Consider the following 17907-nt stretch of genomic DNA (forward strand, 5'->3'; position numbering starts at 1 on the left):
ACTTCAGGTTACATACGCTTCAGGTTACAGACTCTGCTAACCCAGAAATAGTACCTCGGGTTAAGAACTTTGGTTCAGGATGAGAACAGAAATCGTGCTCCAGCGGCGTGGCGGCAGCAGGAGGCCCCATTAGCTAAAGTGGTACCTCAGGTTAAGAACAGTTTCAGGTTAAGAACGGACCTCCGGAACAAATTAAGTTCTTAACCCGAGGTACCACTGTACTAAAATCAGCCACCTGATTTAGCATCGCTAAATGACTTCTCACTGAAAGCAATGATTAGGTCTATTGTGTGCACTGTTGACTTCTTCTGGACTGCACTAAAGCATTCAGTGTAAACAGAGTACTTTGTACATGAACTGTTAGAGCAGCTCATCTCCCCAGCTTTGTGTCCTCTGGATATTGCTGGACTGCAACTCCTATTATTGTTTGCCCTTAGCCACAACTGGCCGGAGAGCCACAGGTTGGAGATGCTGTAGAACTTTCAGAAAAATCTGCCTATAACCTGCCCCTCCCTCCAACAAAACAAAACAAAATAACAAAACAAAATCCCATGGACACTAGATCAGGACTTGCCAAGAGAACCAAACACCTGTCACATCACCAGCATGCCTGCTAGCTGAGACATTACTAAGTGGCAGCATTTGTCCTTTCCGGAGATGATTCAGGCTGTGAAGACTTCTGGTAGGGATGGTACAAACACAAGCTACTCGCTGGAAGCAGAACTAATGAGCAGTGTCACTCATGTAAGCATCTGGTTTGACAACAGATGCACCTGTTGGTAACTAAGTATTTTCCTACGTTATTTTATGCAGGAGCATCTCAACTGCTCACCTGTTAAAACCCTCGGGGATATTTACGAAGTTTCGTAAAGTTGCAACCTTTCCCCAGGGAAACTGGAGAATAGCACCCAGTAGACGGGCATCAGCGAGAGTTGAACCAGTGGGTGCAAAACAGAATTTATGGAAAGAACAGGAACCCTAACACAATTTCCACTAGGGAGAATATGATTTTTCACTAGGAATAATATGATTTTTAAGAGGTTCAGAAATGCATATGTTCCTCCAGAATTTTGGATTTTGGAACACAAGAAGCTGTCTTATATTATTGGTGCATCTAACTCAGTACAGTGGTACCTTGGGTTAAAGACGCTTCAGGTTACATACGCGTCAGGTTACAGACTCTGTTAACCCAGGAATAGTACCTCGGGTTAAGAACTTTGCTTCAGGATCAGAACAGAAATCGTGTGGCTGCGACGCAGCGGCAGCAGAAGGCCCCATTAGCTAAAGTGGTTCATCAGGTTAAGAACAGTTTCAGGTTAAGAATAGACCTCCAGAACAAATTAAGTTCTTAACCCGAGGTACCACTGTATTATCAACAATGATCAGCATCAATTTTCCAGGGTCTGAGGCATAGAGTCCTTCCCAGCCCTTCCTGGAGATATAAGGATGTGAACCTGGAACCTTCTGCATGCAAAGCATGTTCTATAACAAAGACCTTTACTCAGCCATATTTTTATATACTCTACTTCCTCTGGAGTTGTGTGCTTGAAACATGCTTGGATTTCTGTTCTCTGAGCAAGCCTTATTTGTTGACACCTTTCAAGTTTATTCTTTCTGTGCGCAAATTAAGTAATTTGCTTACTTCAATATTCTAGGAGTCCCTAGAATCATTCACCACTCTTTGGGGTGTGAGAGATGATGGCATCAGACAGGGTTTCTTCTGTGGTAACTCCAAAACTGTGAAATTCCCTCCCAACAGAAGAAGGGTCTAGAGTCAGCATGAGTATTATTTCAATTCCACGTTTCCACTTCCCCAATCTTAAGTTTAATTCTCCAAACATCAAGTTTATAGGTTTTTTTTAAAAAAAATCTTGTGAAAATTCATTAGAATTTTAGTGGAAATTTCCTATACTAAGCAGCTTTGCCTGATGTACACATTCTTGTAACAATTTCCTCTACAGTAATATAAAGCATTTTTTGTGTAAATGACTAATATGTTCATTTTTATGCACACTTTGCCCGGTGCATGCATTTTCCTACACACTAATTAGTTGCAGAACTGCGCTGAAAAATTGAAACAGGTGCTTTACAAGAAAATAAAATAAAAACCAGGAGGAAATTTATGAAGGATGGTTGCATTTCGGTTTATGCATTGTTGCAGCACGTATGAATGAGGTAGATTTGCCTTTAAATATGAACTGAACCAAGTTTCTCATCCATCCCTGCGACTCTTTAAATTGGTGAACAGTGTTTTAAATGTATGCTGTGAATGTGGCCACTAATGCAAGGTGCTGCAGGGGGTGGGCTCCCAAAAGCTTCCTGGCTGGGGTCTTCCATTCCCTCTCTCCTCTTTTTCTAGCCAATGGTCAATGGCAAGGGAAGTGAGAGGACGTTGTAATGTGCTGTGCGGTTATGTCTGTTCACCAACGACAGCTGCTGATTGGCTGCTTTTCCTTCAAAACAAAATGGGCAGTTTTTAAAGTGCAGTTAACCTAATGTGCCGTCTGACCTAAGGAAGACAAGAGCATGCTGCTGAGCCAAATTGTTTGAGCTTGTAAAGGTTACTACATTTGTCTGTTTTAACTTCTCTGGTGTACTTTCTGGCAGAAATCGAAGCACTGTTGTGATTGCCTTTGGAACAAAGGACCAGAGCGCCCAGTGGCGAGGACATTTATGAAGGCTCAAATATTGCTTAAGAAAGAGAGAGAGAGAGAGAGAGAGAGAGAGAGAGAGAGAGAAAGCTCTGCCCCCTCCTTTTCTTTGGCATTCAAAAAACAAAATTGGGACAGATGGCAGAAACAGACTCAAATTTCCCATGGGATGAAGCAGAATTGCTACAGAAGATCGGGATCAAACCTAACAGGTGATTCTGAAATCAAACTATCTGAAAACTTAATTTGCAGTGGACTGATAGAAATGCAAGACAGACTAAGAAGCATTCCACAATCTTGAGCGATGCTGTACACAGGAGAAAATGGAAGGAAGTAAACCACATGACCAAAGAAAATCAGGCACCATCTAGATAAGAATCAAGCAGAGATGTGACTCGTACAAGAAAACCTTTTATTTTGACTAGGGATGAAGAAGTGGATTTATAAACTGAATTTGGCGGTTCCGACTTGATCGATCTTCAAGCACCTCTTGCATCAAGCACCTGCCTATTTTTCCCCGACTGTAGGTTTTTATTTTTTATTTTTTTAAGGCCCAACTAATCATATGCAAAATTTTCCACATTATTTTTGTATATCATATGTATAATGCATATGAAAGAGTCAAGCTTCATGTGGTTCTGTATTTCTGCTGCATAATTTTAAAAGTATTAATATATAAGTATCTTTGCATGGCTGAATGTATCTGTTTATATTCTGGATACTTTAGGAAACGTGGAGGGTATATGCATACAGTTCTTGCTGGTATCTGTCTGTCTCAGGAGACATTGGAGGGGTCCGTTTTTGGAGGTTAAGTCAAACTGCTGGAAGGTTACAGCACCTGCTGTGACTGTAGAGAGCAATACAGGAGAGTTATGTTTTATTGCAGCTGGGGTAGATGAGGTTGCCCAGTTGAGCTGCTGCAGACACACCATGGTGTTTCTTCTCTCTGCGCTTCTCCCAGCAGTCATTCCTCCTCTGGTCACTGACTTCATGTCTTATTTGCATTGTTGTTGTTTAGTCGTTTAGTCGTGTCCAACTCTTCGTGACCTCATGGACCAGAGCACACCAGGCACTCCTGTCTTCCACTGCCTCCCGCAGTTTGGTCAAACTCATGTTCTTAGCTTCGAGAACACTATCCAACCATCTCGTCCTCCGTCGTCCCCTTCTCCTTGTGCCCTCCATCTTTCCCAGCACCAGGGTCTTTTCCAGGGAGTCTTCTCTTCTCATGAGGTGGCCAAAGTATTGGAGCCTCAGCTTCACGATCTGTCCTTCCAGTGAGCACTCAGGGCTGATTTCCTTCAGAATGGAGAGGTTTGATCTTCTTGCAGTCCATGGGATTCTCAAGTATCCTCCAGCACCATAATTCAAAAGCATCAATTCTTTGGCAATCAGCCTTCTTTATGGTCCAGCTCTCACTTCCAAACATCACTTCTGGGAAAACCATAGCTTTAACTATACTGACCTTTGTTGGCAAGGTGATGTCTCTGCTTTTTTTTTTTTTGGCATACATTTGCACACATCTTTGTAATGCAAAGTTGGATACAGTATGCATGTAACGATGCATACAGTATGCATGCAGTAATTCACAGGATAATTGTTCATATTTTTGGTGGAACTGGAGAAGAACAACAACTTGCTTCTCATCAAGATCAAGCAGCAAGATTGGGGTGGGTGGGGGTGGAAATCCATGTGTATAAGCTTGACGTTGAGATTTTCAGAAAGCCCCATCCCTAATTTTGAGACACACATACATTTACCAGTTAGGCAAAGATCATAAGATGACATGGATGGTCGCCAGATTCTCTGTACAGATCTGTACATGCAGACCATCCCTCGACTCAAACTGGTTCGTTAAGAAAATCCCCAAACTCGGTTCCATGGGTGACTCTGGGTCATCTCTCTGCGGTAGCTTATCTTAAAGTTTTAAGTGTCTATACGCTTATCACATTTATAATTTTTAAATTTATTGCTGTACATTGTTTCAAATGTTTGTTTTCCTTCTGGGATTGAACCCCCAAGTGTGTTTTATAAGCTGGTCTCCGACCGTAATAAATTATCTATTATCTATCTATCTATATCTATCTATCTATCTATCTATCTATCTATCTATCTATCTATCTATCTACCTCTATACCTCTATCCATTTACCAGATTCTGCAACTAACATCATTGACACGAAGAAAGAGGAACTGGATGCTTTTGAAGTGCTCTGTGGTGGCAACCAGAATGATCAAGGGGATGAAGCAACTCCCTTGTGAGGAAACATCTGGGGCTTTCTAGTTTGGAGAAAAGGCAATGTAAGAGGGGACATGACAGAGGCATGTATAATTATGGAAGGTGTAGACAGAGAAACATTTCTTGCAGTCTCTCATAACACCAGAACTCAAGGACATTCATTGAATGTTGGATGATTTAAGACAGTCAGTGGAAGTAAAAGAATGTTTCTTCTTCTTCTTCTTCTTCTTCTTCTTCTTCTTCTTCTTCTTCTTCTTCTTCTTCCTCCTCCTCCTCCTCCTCCTCCTCCTTGGACTTGTTAGTCACTTGTTACACAGAAGTCTTCAAGCAACTCACTACATATTTAAAAACATAGAATGCCATTTCTCAAGCTTCAGCAAAGGGTTTTCAAGAGCAGCCCATCTGCTAGTTCAAATTTTAGCAGCTTCCACTTAGTGCATAAATTAAATATACTAACAGCAGTCTCAATTTAATGGTGAGGTGAGAGAGACTTTGTCACCCACCCGCCTTGCTTCACCTTCGACCCCTGAGAACCTTTGTAAAGGAGTTGCTTTTAGAAGATCTCTGACGGGACTTCCTGGCCTTTGAGGTTGAGACATAAAGGGTTAGGTGTACTAGGTACTAGGTGTTCATATTTTCAGCTTTGGAGCTACTTTTGAATGGGAAGTTAGTGAGTATTTTCATTTCACCTATTGGTGAGCTTTATGCTCACTTAAATTTTGATATCTATTAGTGATTTTGATATCTGCTAATCATTTTTTTCCGTTACCTTGTACTGATAGTGCAAGTTTTATTATTTATCGTTGTTGTTTTTAGGCTGTATTTATGTGAATTGCTTTGAATACAGGTGTATTTGTGGAAAAACACAGTCCATAAATAAATTGAGTGCAACCAATTCTTCAACTATGGGTTCTTATGCAGACAAAACAGCACCATTTGGACACAAGAAGGAGGTATTGGCAAGCTTTGGGAGGAGCGACCCCAAGCTTCACAGAAGTACAAAAAATATTTGGGAAAAACTCAAGGGGGAGACACCCTAATGCAGCTCAGTGAGAACTGAGCATGCTGAGTAGAAACAGAATTCTGGCTGATTCTTTGGCGATGGAATGGAGCATCCTTGATCCCCAGTTTCGCCAGCTGTCCTCCCTTACTGGGAAAGAGGAAGGATCCCTTCAAGGCAATCTGATGGGAGATGGAGTTCCTGACTTCCAAAGCCCTGGAAAGCTTTTCCTCCTTCCATGTGTATCTACCAGTGTGGTGTAGTGGTAAAGAGCGGTAGACTTGTAATCTGGTGAACCAGGTTCGCGTCTCCTCTCCTCCACATGCAGCTGCTGGGTGACCTTAGGCCAGTCACACTTCTTTGAAGTCTCTCAGCCCCACTCACCTCACAGAGTGTTTGTTGTGGGGGAGGAAGGGAAGGGAGAATGTTAGCTGCTTTGAGACTCCTTCGGGTAGTGATAAAGTGGGATATCAAATCCAAACTCCTCTTCTTCTTCTTCCCCTGCTCCCCAACCCAGTCTGCACACAAGTGCTCGAAAGCTTAGCATCTCCTTATTGTACCGGGTCTGTGGGCATTACATAGGCACAGGTTTTGCTTACACCAGGATGGAAAATCTTAAATGACAGAGTCTAGAGAAGAACAGGAACAACAGCTACAGCTGCATGTTGATTTCCCCAAATGTAATTTGGGGCCAAGCAGAAATATAAGAGCATTTCTGGGTGTGTGCATGTGCGATGAGTTCACGGGGAGAAGGGGAATTCATGGCGGCTGGGAGGGAATCCCCCCTGCACTTTATATGTTAAAGAAATATTATTTTACATCTGGACATCTTAACCTCTAGAGTTACCCGTTTTGTGTTGCACAATTGGACATGCAGTGCTCTGAATTGAGCCTAAGGGCTTCATCGGGTTTTGACGCATGCACGCAAATGGTTGTAAGCACATTGCACCCAAATGCAATCTGCATGGGACAAAACATGCATTTTAACACCATAAATGTCATGCACACTATGGAGGCAGTTAGCAGCATTTTCCCATGATGATAAATGCGTATTTTCTGCCACATCTTTTGCAAAACAGCTCCTGTTAAATGTAACACCTTTATTAATTGAAAAAAGACCCCCACTATCCCTTTGTCAACTGAAAAATAAAGTTAAAAAATAGTAATGAGCAACACCCTGCCCTCAATAAATGCAGATATCACTCTGGACTAGGAATGGATGAATCTGTCTGTTTCAGGGTCACCCACTTTCTCATTTATCTCATCTTAAATTTAGTTCTCCACATTTCTGCATCAGTTTGCAATTTTTACTATACACATTTTAATGCAATTTTGCCTGATATGCACATTTTTGAACACAGTTTCCCCTAATTAATGGGTTTTAAATGTTATTTTTAGGTACACTTTCTCCTTCCTTAGAGATTTTTCAGCAGAGGTTGGATGGCCATCTGTCATGGATGCTTTAGCTGAGATTCCTGCATTGCAGGGGGCTGGACTAGATGGCCCTTGGGTCCCTTTCAACTCTACGTTTCTGTGATTCTGAGATTCATATACACATTTCTGTACAGATTACATGGTTGGAGAACCGTGTCACAAAACGAAGCCTGGGTTTAGCTAAAGTGGTGCTTCAGGTTAAGAACGGACCTCTGGAACAAATTAAGTTCTTAACCCGAGGTAACACTCTACAGTGGTCCCTTGGGTTAAGTACTTAATTCGTTCCAGAGGTCTGTTCTTAACCTGAAACTGTTCTTAACCTGAAGCACCACTTTACCTAATGGGGCCTCCCGCTGTTGCCGCACCGCCGCTGCGCAATTTCTGTTCTCATCCTGAAGCAAAGTTCTTAACCTGAAGCACTATTTCTGGCTTAGCGGAGTCTGTAACCTGAAGTGTATGTAACCTGAAGCGTCTGTAACCCGAGGTACCACTGTATTCAGTTTTCTCCTCCACCCCTGTTCTATGCTTCTTGTTTATTTATTACCTCGAAGGTGTTGAGCTCAATGCTGTAATCTGTCGGACTGAAGTAGCCGGTGTGGCGGTCGGTTCAGCACTTCTCTCTGTGCAAGATTTAATGTATCTGATGTCTGCATGACAGATGTCAGTCAGGGTTCTCTGGGGGGTGGGACATAAGGCAAAGACAGGCTTGGCTCTGGAGCCTAGCAGTTCCGCTGAAGTTCATTCGAGTCCTTTCCAATGAGATCCCCTTGGAACAACCTGCAGTCAAAGTCCAGTGAAGTCAATGAGATTATTAGCATTAGCTAAGATTAGTTGCCTGAGCAGACATTTGTGGGATCAGATCCTAAATTTACCTCTAATCTGCCTTTGCAGAAAGATGTACTTCATGATCTAGCCAATAGCCTCCTTAACTCCCATGATCCTATATCCCTGTGCTGCTGCTGCTGTTGTGCTGCTAGACACAAAATAGGTATGAAATGTTGCAAACCTCAACTTTGAAGAAAGTGCCTGTTACTTAGAGGTAATAAATAGGAACTAAATTTACATTTCTCTCCCCCTGTCTTTTGGGTTGTTGTTGGAAGCAATTTGCATGTTATGCTGCTGGATCCTAAAGTAAAAGGAAATGTGCTTGACGCTAAAATTGGCTTCGTGGCTCCAGTTTCCTCAGCTCGGCACCACCTGCCTCTAATCAAACTGTCCAATTACTGGAAACAATTGTTTTCTTGCCTTCTGGGAAGTAAAGACTTTCCACCAGAAAAAAAAGCCTGCTTTGCAAAATGTTCCTTTTTAACCAAGATGCTTTCATAACTTAAAATAAAATCAAATAGCACAATACTTGAATATGGGATGCAATTAGGGTTTGGATGGGAGGACCCTGCAGGACCGACAGCTTGGCTGTGTGAGATGGCACCGGGAATATGCAAGCGTTGCTAATAACAGCTGCAAAAATAGTCAGAGTATCCTGTCTAAAGCCGGAGCAAAGCATCAAAGAGTTATCTAGGGTGTAAAAGCAAGATCAGAATGATGCTCCAATTAGTCCATATGCTAATAGGGCTGATTAATATAGGAAGGCAAAGTTTTCTGCTGCCTCTGTGTGAAAGGATAATCAAGGGCTCTCTTTGTATTGCAGATAACTCAGTGGAAATTTTGCTCAATATGTGTCAAGTGCCAAAGGCAGAGTTGTGTCAGCTGATGCAGCTCAGCTTTCTGTCGATGGCTCCCCCAGAGACATGCACACTTTTGCCCTCTTGCATGGTGGAATTAAAAACCTGCCTGACTCGGATTGTGTGCCACGAAGATAGAATCATGACACCTAGCACGAAATCCCAAGAACACAAGCAACTTAAAGCCATGTTGCTAGGCCACATGATGGTAGAGGCAAATTTGAAAATGTGTCAGCAGTTTTAGTTTAAAATATAGGGGAAAGTGTCTGTGTCTCTGTGTGTCTAAATGGGGTAAGCACAAGATGACAAAAGCACAGAGCCAGTTCATTTGGCAAGTAAGAATAAGAATAAGAATAATATTTATTTTATACCCCGCCCACCTAGTTGGGTTTCCCCAGCCACTCTGGGCAGCTTCCAGCACATATAAAAACATAATAAAATGTCAAACATTAAAAACTTCCTGATACAGGGCTGCCTTCAGATGTCTTCTAAAAGTCATGTAGTTCTTGATCATCTTGACATCTGATGGGAGGATATTCCACAGTGAGGGCACCGCTACCGAGAAGGCCCTCTACCTGGTTCCCTGTAACTTCACTTCTTGTAGTGAGGGAACCGCCAGAAGGCCCTCAGTGCTGGACCTCAGTGTCCAGGCTGAACACTGGGGGTGGAGACGCTCTTTCAGGTATACTGATATAAACAACCAAGCTACATGTTTCTGTCTACTGAGTGTTTGGTTTCGTCCTGGTGATGACTAGTATGCTGGAGGTACCTCTGTTTAGCAGTTGTTCCCTGAGTGACACACACATAATAACATAGTTGAAAGCAAGCATTTCACTTACCTCAACAATTCCAAATAGCGGTGCTAAGAAAACGTCCCATACCTTTCTATACATGGTTGGCAATCACATTAAAGTACGTCCAAATATTAGGAGCATGGAAATGAAAAGGTCTTTGCTTGGCTACAAAAAGGCACAGGAGTGGTCACTAACCAAACTGTGTGTGTGTGTGTGTGTGTGTGTGTGTGTGTGTGTCTTCTGCGTCGGTGAGGGGGCAGCACTAATGAGAATGCCTTTTTGTTCCACCCACCCACCTTGGCTTAACTTGTAAGGGGACATGGAGATGGTCCTGTGTTGACAATCTCAGGACTTGGGTAGGTTTATATGGGAAGCAGCAAGCCTTCAGTTATTGGGGACCCAAGCACGGTTGGTGAGGAGGTGTGGCCTGGGAGCCAGGCAAAGAGCCACATCCGGCCCCCAGGCCTCAGGTTCCCCACCCCTGTGCAGTGCATTGTATGCATGCAGGGAAGGTTGCGCCATGTCGCCATTATGTCCCAGCTATCACCTTCTGTTGACTGGGACCATCCATGTATGGCTAATATAGGGGCGTCCTGGGTTAGTATTATTTTGATTGGTGGGTGGTGCCATGGTTAGATAGGTGTGGATACCTATAGACGTCATTTCTTCTGCAGCTACTACGCTTTCCACTTTGCCCCTGGGAGCACGCAGGATCACAAGGAAGTTGCAGCACTGGCGTTGCTTTCGTGGAATGGTTGCCAACAGCACACTAACTTTCCTTGCACCAGGTCCTTTCTTTACTAGAAACTTGCCTCTCTTTCCCTTTGTTAATTAAAAGTGAAGCATGAAAAAAAAAAAAAGATCAGAACTGCTTTTTAAAAAATGAAGAGTGTGGATGTGTACTGAGGACACACAGGGGCATTAGCTGTATTAGAAATATCAGCAGTCGGGGCTGTACTTGAATCACCAAGGAAGCATTAGGCTCACACAGCGGCAACGGAAATTATATACATTATATTCCATAAGGGTTTATCTTTATCCTTATGACTATTCCACCCCCACAGATCCATCCTTTCTAAAGCCCAAAATTGTGCAGCAACAATACCAGGGATTTATATATGTGTCTGTTGACATGTACTATTTAGCAACTTTTGTTTATCTCTTAAGAGATGGGGGTGGAAAGAGAGGCATTCTTCCTCGCGTATCTGAGCTTGTTTTAGTTACACTTGAGTGGCTAGACTTACTACATATGTGTGTCTCTCTCTGTGTGTGTGTTTGTGTGTGTGTATCTTTTGCAGACAAAGACTGAACAGTTCACATACAACAATAAGGATTTCTGAAAGTCAAAATAATAAAAGCATTGGCAGCAACAAGGGTCAATGGGAGGGGTTTTAAATAATAGGTTTAAATAATAAAAAGTATGTCCATTCAAACCACTATACAAATGGAAGGGTAGACCGAAGTTGATAGAATTAGGGACTGATCTACTTACTTTGAAGTATAGGCAATAGGGTTTGCTTTTTGTTTTTTTAATCCCATGTGAGAAACTCCATGCATGCAGTGAGCGAGTCCATGAGAGAATATTTTTGCATAGCTTCTCTCTGTTATGCTAGTTTCCTATACGCACATTGAAAAATATGATCATTCCTCACCTACAGGCTGAAGTGGTACAGTTCAGAGTTCTGCCACTCCAGTCTATCACTTCATTCTGCGTAATTAAGAATTTATTGATATTTTAAAATGGCATTCAAATACCTTTTTTTTTAAAACTGTGGCTTTTCGTGACTGACTGTCTGACAGCTCTGACAGTTTTTAGTTTGACTGTGTTATGTTGAGTATTTTGTCTAACTAGTGCCGGTTGTAATAATTTTGAACGTGCCTCCGTAGTGATGTCAACAAACTTCAGAAGAGATAACATTACAGCGACAACCTGTGTTGTGCACCTGATAACTAGATATGATCTAAAAGGCATTAATTTGAGACTAATGAATTTAACACAGATATCTCAAGGAAGCTCAGTGCGGTTCTCTCATGTGACATTAAGACAGTGGATCACATAGTGCAAAGAAAAGAATTGAAAAAAGGAACCAAACAGAAGGCTAAAATATTGGGATTTTTGCCTGGGAAAACTGCAGATGGGACTGGTGTGTTCCCCAAGTTTGGTCGTGATGGGTTTCTGGTTCTGTAAATTGTTCTTAGATCTGGGTGTCTTTGAAGAGCCCTTTTGGACCTTTGGGGCAGGGGAAGTGGGAGAGAGATGGGGAAAATCTAGAAATATACCTGTGCACAGATAGGCGTCATGGGCTGGCCACATGGCCCTATGGATCGTTTCTGAGCCAATCATGAATGAGTAGTCAATAGCAGATCTTTAGGAAGGAACGTTATATGGAAAATGGGGTATAATGGATGCAACCAAAACATACATTTGTCCTGAACTGTGCTTAATACATTCCACAGCTTAGACCCGGAATGCTGCCTTTCCCAGAAAATGCCAGGTTTCATCCTGAGACTTGTGATATAATAACAGAATGCCTCTGAGTACCTTTCCCCAGCTCTCTAACTGGGAAGTGTTTGTGAATCAAAGGGCTTGGTTTCCAGCCCATTGGTATGACCACCCCACCGGTTCTGAACAGAATAGCTAGCTTAATCAACTTACGTGTGATGTATGGAACAAAAAATCATGGAAGACGGCCATGAAGTAATCATCACTTCAGTTCAGGCCTTGCAGAATGGTTACACACCAAACCAAGTGGAACTCACCAGCCTTGAATTGTGATCTATTGGAGCTAGCAGATGCTTGTAAGTTTCTTCTTCATTCAATGTTTATATTTTATAGTAAGAGCAACTTATTTTAATAATTGTTAGAAGGGGTGGTAGCTGACCTATAGAATTTTGATGTCTATATGCACTGGGGTTGACACCTGCAAAAGTTGTTTGACAAGCTTTTTTACACGGATAAATAGGGCAGATGCAAAACTGCATTGGCACGAACTTTACTAAGTAGGTTCTTTGTGGTAACATGCAGGAAGTGAAATTGTTTTCAGGTTGAAAGTATTTCTCAATTATTTCATGCACCAGTAATCTTTAAGGTTTAGGCTTGTTTGGTCTCCCTTTTAGTCATTTAAGTGAGATGAAGTTCCAGATGGCAAGGGGGAGATTTTGAAATTTCCCCTGGAACCCACAAGCTTCTACCTTCCCCTTCCTGTTGCTCAAGTTAGTAATGAAAGTTTCGGGCAAATGCCACATCTCTAATTAGTTTGTTATTGGGTAGTTTTGTGGCGTTCACTAGACCAGTCTGCGTGTCGTAAACCAAATGGGCTTTCCATCTCCCCAGCGTCAAATAATGCTCAGCTGGCTTTCAGTTTTTGTCTGGCTCGCTCACAGTCAGTTCAAGACAGGGATGTCTGAATAAATCATTGATGGGGGACTTGTGGCACTCTAGGTGTTTTTGGACTACAACTCCCATCATTCATTATCTTTGGTCATGTGAGTTGATGGTGGGTGTCAGGGTCCAGCAACCCCCGATCCTGGAGTAAATGCTTGGTGGTGTGGCCCAAAGGATAGGAACACAGAACACAGAAAGCCACCTGCAGTTGTGAAGGGATGCATACTTGTTTATTATTGATTTGACAAATGTCATTCCTCGCCTTTCAGCTCCAAAGAGCTCCCAGAGAAGGAAGAAGGATAGAAAAAGTTGGAAGGTTAGTGCCACCCCCATGTCCCCTGCTGTAATATTCCAGCAGCATTAAAAACATGGAATAAAAGTTTAAAAGGCTTGGGGTAATAGAAAGAATGCAGCAAACCTTCCAACATTTCTCCAGTGAAAATAGGGACATCCTAAGGAAAAGTGGGATAAAATCAGAATTGGAGATGGCTTCTGTAAATCTAGGACTGTCCACTTGGCGGGTCTGAATACAGCCAATTCAGCAGAGTTGGGGATCAAATCCCTATTCACCTGACAGCATTATGACACCAGGAGACCTGTTTTTGCTTGTGCATACAGTCAGAATAGCCTTGAATAGCATTGCACAAAAACAAGAGAGCAAGAATATTCCAGCAGCCTTAACAAGACAGAATGAAAGTTTAAAAGGCTTGGAGGAAAACAAATTCGATTAATAATAATAATTTGTTCTGAAAAGACATAAGGCTCTGCGCTACGTACACTTCTGTGTGGAGAGCATACTAAAGCATGCTACAACAAACCTTATTTTTGCAGGCCACCGTCTATGGTTGTAACATGGTCTTTCAAAATAAAAAATAAAAAATAAGTGACTGTAGAATTTCCTTCCATCCTAAGAGGAAACAGCAGCAGTGACTTATAGGAATGTGATCTGTTGGAACTGCAAACACAGAGGCTGAGCAAATATTTAGCATCAGGATCTTAAAGTGAGTTAAGCTGGCTCAATGTCTACGAGGTATTTACTTCCTTTTGTAGTTCCGTGTCATATCCTCATCATATAAATCCATTCCCTTAAGTTGGTGCGAACGTTTTCTGCTCTTTTTTGTTTTGTTTGTTTATAGCCTGCTTGGAAATGTGGGTCATATACATCTCGCCCAGATCCATTTGCTCTTTGCATCTCTATCTATATGGAGGTGAGGGAGAGGAACAAGCCGCTTACGATTTCTCAAGCTACCTCTGGTTTCAGCGCATCACATTTCCAGACAAAAGCTGAATTTAGGGTTTCTTCAGAAAGCAATGGCTTAGCCCTGAGACCAGAAAGAGCAAGATTATGGCAGTTTCATACTGAGGTGTATTCTTGGGTAAACAGAAATGTAGAATGTCAGTGCCCCAGGGTAGGCATTGACTGGGGATTGGGCTGCATGGATACACTTCTGCTAGTTACAGACCTTCCAAGTGTCCCTATTTTCCAGGGACAGTCCCAGATTTACAGACGCCATCCCCCTTTCTGTTTTGACCCCAGAATGTCCTGCTTTCCCTTACGTTGTCCCTATGTTCATCAGAGAAATGTTGGAGGGTATGGAGTTATGCATTCCCCAAGCCACGGAGAGATATAACCTTTAGAAGACACCTGAAAGCCGCCCTGTATAGGGAAGGTTTTTAAAATGTTTTATTATGTCTTTATATATGTTGGAAGCCTTCTAGAGTGGCTGGAGAAACCCAGTCGGAAGGGCTGGGTAAAAGGTAATGAAATTATCATTATGGAATAGGACATCCCTATTTTCATTGGAGAAACGTTGGAGGGGATGCATCTCTGCAAGGTATTACATATAGTATCATAGAATCCTAGAGTTGGAAGAGACCACAAGGGCCATCGAGTCCAACCCCCTGCCAAGCAGGAAACACCATCAGAGCACTCCTGACATATGGTTGTCAAGCCTCTGCTTAAAGACCTCCAAAGGAGGAGACTCCACCACACTCCTTGGCAGCAAATTCCACTGTCGAACAGCTCTTACTGTCAGGAAGTTCTTCCTAATGTTTAGGTGGAATCTTCTTTCTTGTAGTTTGGATCCATTGCTCCGTGTCCACTTCTCTGGAGCAGGTGACATTAGGTGTATGGGCAGGCAGGTGTAGTTTGGGGAATACAGCCTCATGGACCAAATTAGAACCCCTAAAAGACCAGGTTTGACTCATGGGCCAGAGTCTCCCCATCCTGCCTTAGTCTAACCCACTACCACAGTGCAGGACCTCACAGTCACAGCTCAGTGTGTGCTGGGAGCAGATTCCTCATGTAACAGATACACACTCAATGCAAATCTCATGAAAAGATTTCAAATGATTCCTGTCGGCTTCCATAGATTAGATGGATCCACAAATGTTGACATTATGCAAGCCGTTCTCAGTTTTGTGTCAGGAGAACAATGCTATGAATGTATAGGCTTTTTGCAACAGTATTTCTTTTCTGCTCTGTAATTAACACTTGCAGACGGTTTGGTTAGGTACATTATGAGCTGGTTGTAATATAAGAACACGAATGGAGTAATAAAGCAATGTGTATGTATTATGTGGTGCTCAGTTTACTGCCGGTTGAATTTTTTTAATAAAGTGTTTGACTAAAGAGGGCTTTAATGCCCTAAAATGAAAAAGATGTGTTTATTCCTCAGTCTTGGACTATGAAGGAGCAACAACAACAACGACAACAACAAAATCGCCCCAAGTGTCTGCAAAACGATAAGTTGGCAAAATAAATATTTGGATGCTGACTGTAAAGAAGTCAAATGAATATTACCAGCGGTGCTTTGGGGATTTTGAAAACAACAACAGCAGCTAAGAAAACCCATTTCTCTAATGAGCACAGTTTGTGATTCAGAATCTGGTGGATTTTTGAGCCGCGTCCCCTGCGCTTTCAATACATGCTGCAACATCAAGTGATGGCACACATGATCTGATGCTTGTAGTCGTGGCTTTTACGTCCCCCTCGTCCCTGGGCTTTTATAATGGGGCTCATTCACGCATACAGCTGTCAATCATCAAGTGCAGAGAAATCAAGTGATTTATGTGAAACCTGCCCTTTAGAAAAGAACTGCTTGCTTTTTGGTTGCTTTTATACATATTTATCTCATCTATTTCATTGTTTTCACTTATTTATACAAAGAGCAATAACCAACATTCAACAACCCCCCCCCCCCAGCAGAAGCACCAAGTGCCAAAATGTTAGCGCTAAGCTTTGAAGCAAGGAACCAGTGGTCTTTGGGATGTCGTTGAACTCCAGTTCCCATCGTAGCTGACCACCGGCTGTGCTGTTTGGAGCTGAGGGGAGATGGTACCCAACAGCCCTTATAAGGCTGACAGCTCCCAGTCCTAAATAGCTTAGGGCCACTTCATACATTTAAAGCACCTCCTCCTGGGAGCTGCAATTTGTTAAGGGGAATTGTAGCTGTGTGAGAGGCAGGGCTCCCCCCCCCAAGCTGGAACTCAGTTCTGGCTCCTCTCAGATGGGCGCCATTGCCAGTACAGCGGTACCTTGGTTTAAGAACATCTAAGTTTATGAACAACTTGGGTTAAGAATGCTGCAAACCCGGAAGTAGGTGTTTTGGTTTGTGAACTTTGCCTTGGAAGCAGAACATGTTCCACTTCCAGTTTGTTCAGTGTGTTCCATTTGTAAATTGAGTCCCCCGCTGCTATGGGAAAGCACACCTTGGTTTAAGAATGCTTTGGTATAAGAACAGACTTCCGGAACGGATTAAGTTCGTAAACCAAGGTACCACTGTATAAGAGAACAAGAGAGGTGTTCATGGTGAGTTCTGGCACCCCTTTTTAATAGCACTGGTGAGAGGTAAACTATAGTTCAAAGGTTTCTCGTGTGTGTGTGTGTGTGTGTGTGTGCGCGCGCTTTAAATGTGTACACAGCACAGTGGCTTCCATGATACTCCACATCTCCAATCATTCTTCGTAGCATTTGCATGTCCTGGCAACCAAGGGGAAACCACTTGCAGATGGAGGACCCCTCCATGGGTATAGCAGAATTCTTGCAGCTGTACAAGATGAGGTTAAGTGCGGGAGACCCCCCCTCAAAGCCAAGGCACGGCGACGGGTGTTGGGAGGGGGGAGGTCAGAATGTGGACATGAAGTCTTTGAGGAGGAGAGGAAGGAGTAGATTGTGAGCTTTGTAAAGCTGCCCACTACAAGGACATGGACTGAATAAGGAGATTGTTATTAAAAAGCAAAAAAAAGCGAAAGCTTCTGTAATCGATAGGGTGTATCTGTTGGAAAGGTCTGCATTGTAAGGGAGAAAGAAATACTGCAGCGAGATCTTCTCGCAGGTGGAAGCCAAGTGTTCAAAGAAAAGGGTTTTTCAGCACCTGCTTTCCTTATCTAACCTTTGCAAGTTGGCATTAACAAGTTCCTGTTTATCCTTCTGCTGCAATCGCCGCTGCTTCTTGAAGGAGCCGACCATGAGAGGGATCTTTTATATGCCAGGTTTCCATTAATGGGCAATTGGCCTTAGATTTTATGGCACTGAGTAGCACTTCCTTCTTTAGTCTCTCACCCTCTCCCCCCCCGCCCCATGCACATGTTTTGGGGATATATTTCCATAGGAAAGTTGATAGGTATACATAGACTGGGCAAGTTGTTGTTAGATTTTATTTTTTTTGCACTTTTCACATTACAATTATAAGAGAACAAACTGATCCATGAGAAATAAAGAAAA

Source organism: Podarcis vaucheri (genome assembly GCF_965113315.1).
Source record: "Podarcis vaucheri genome assembly, chromosome: 3".
NCBI classification, from domain to species: Eukaryota; Metazoa; Chordata; class Lepidosauria; order Squamata; family Lacertidae; genus Podarcis; species Podarcis vaucheri.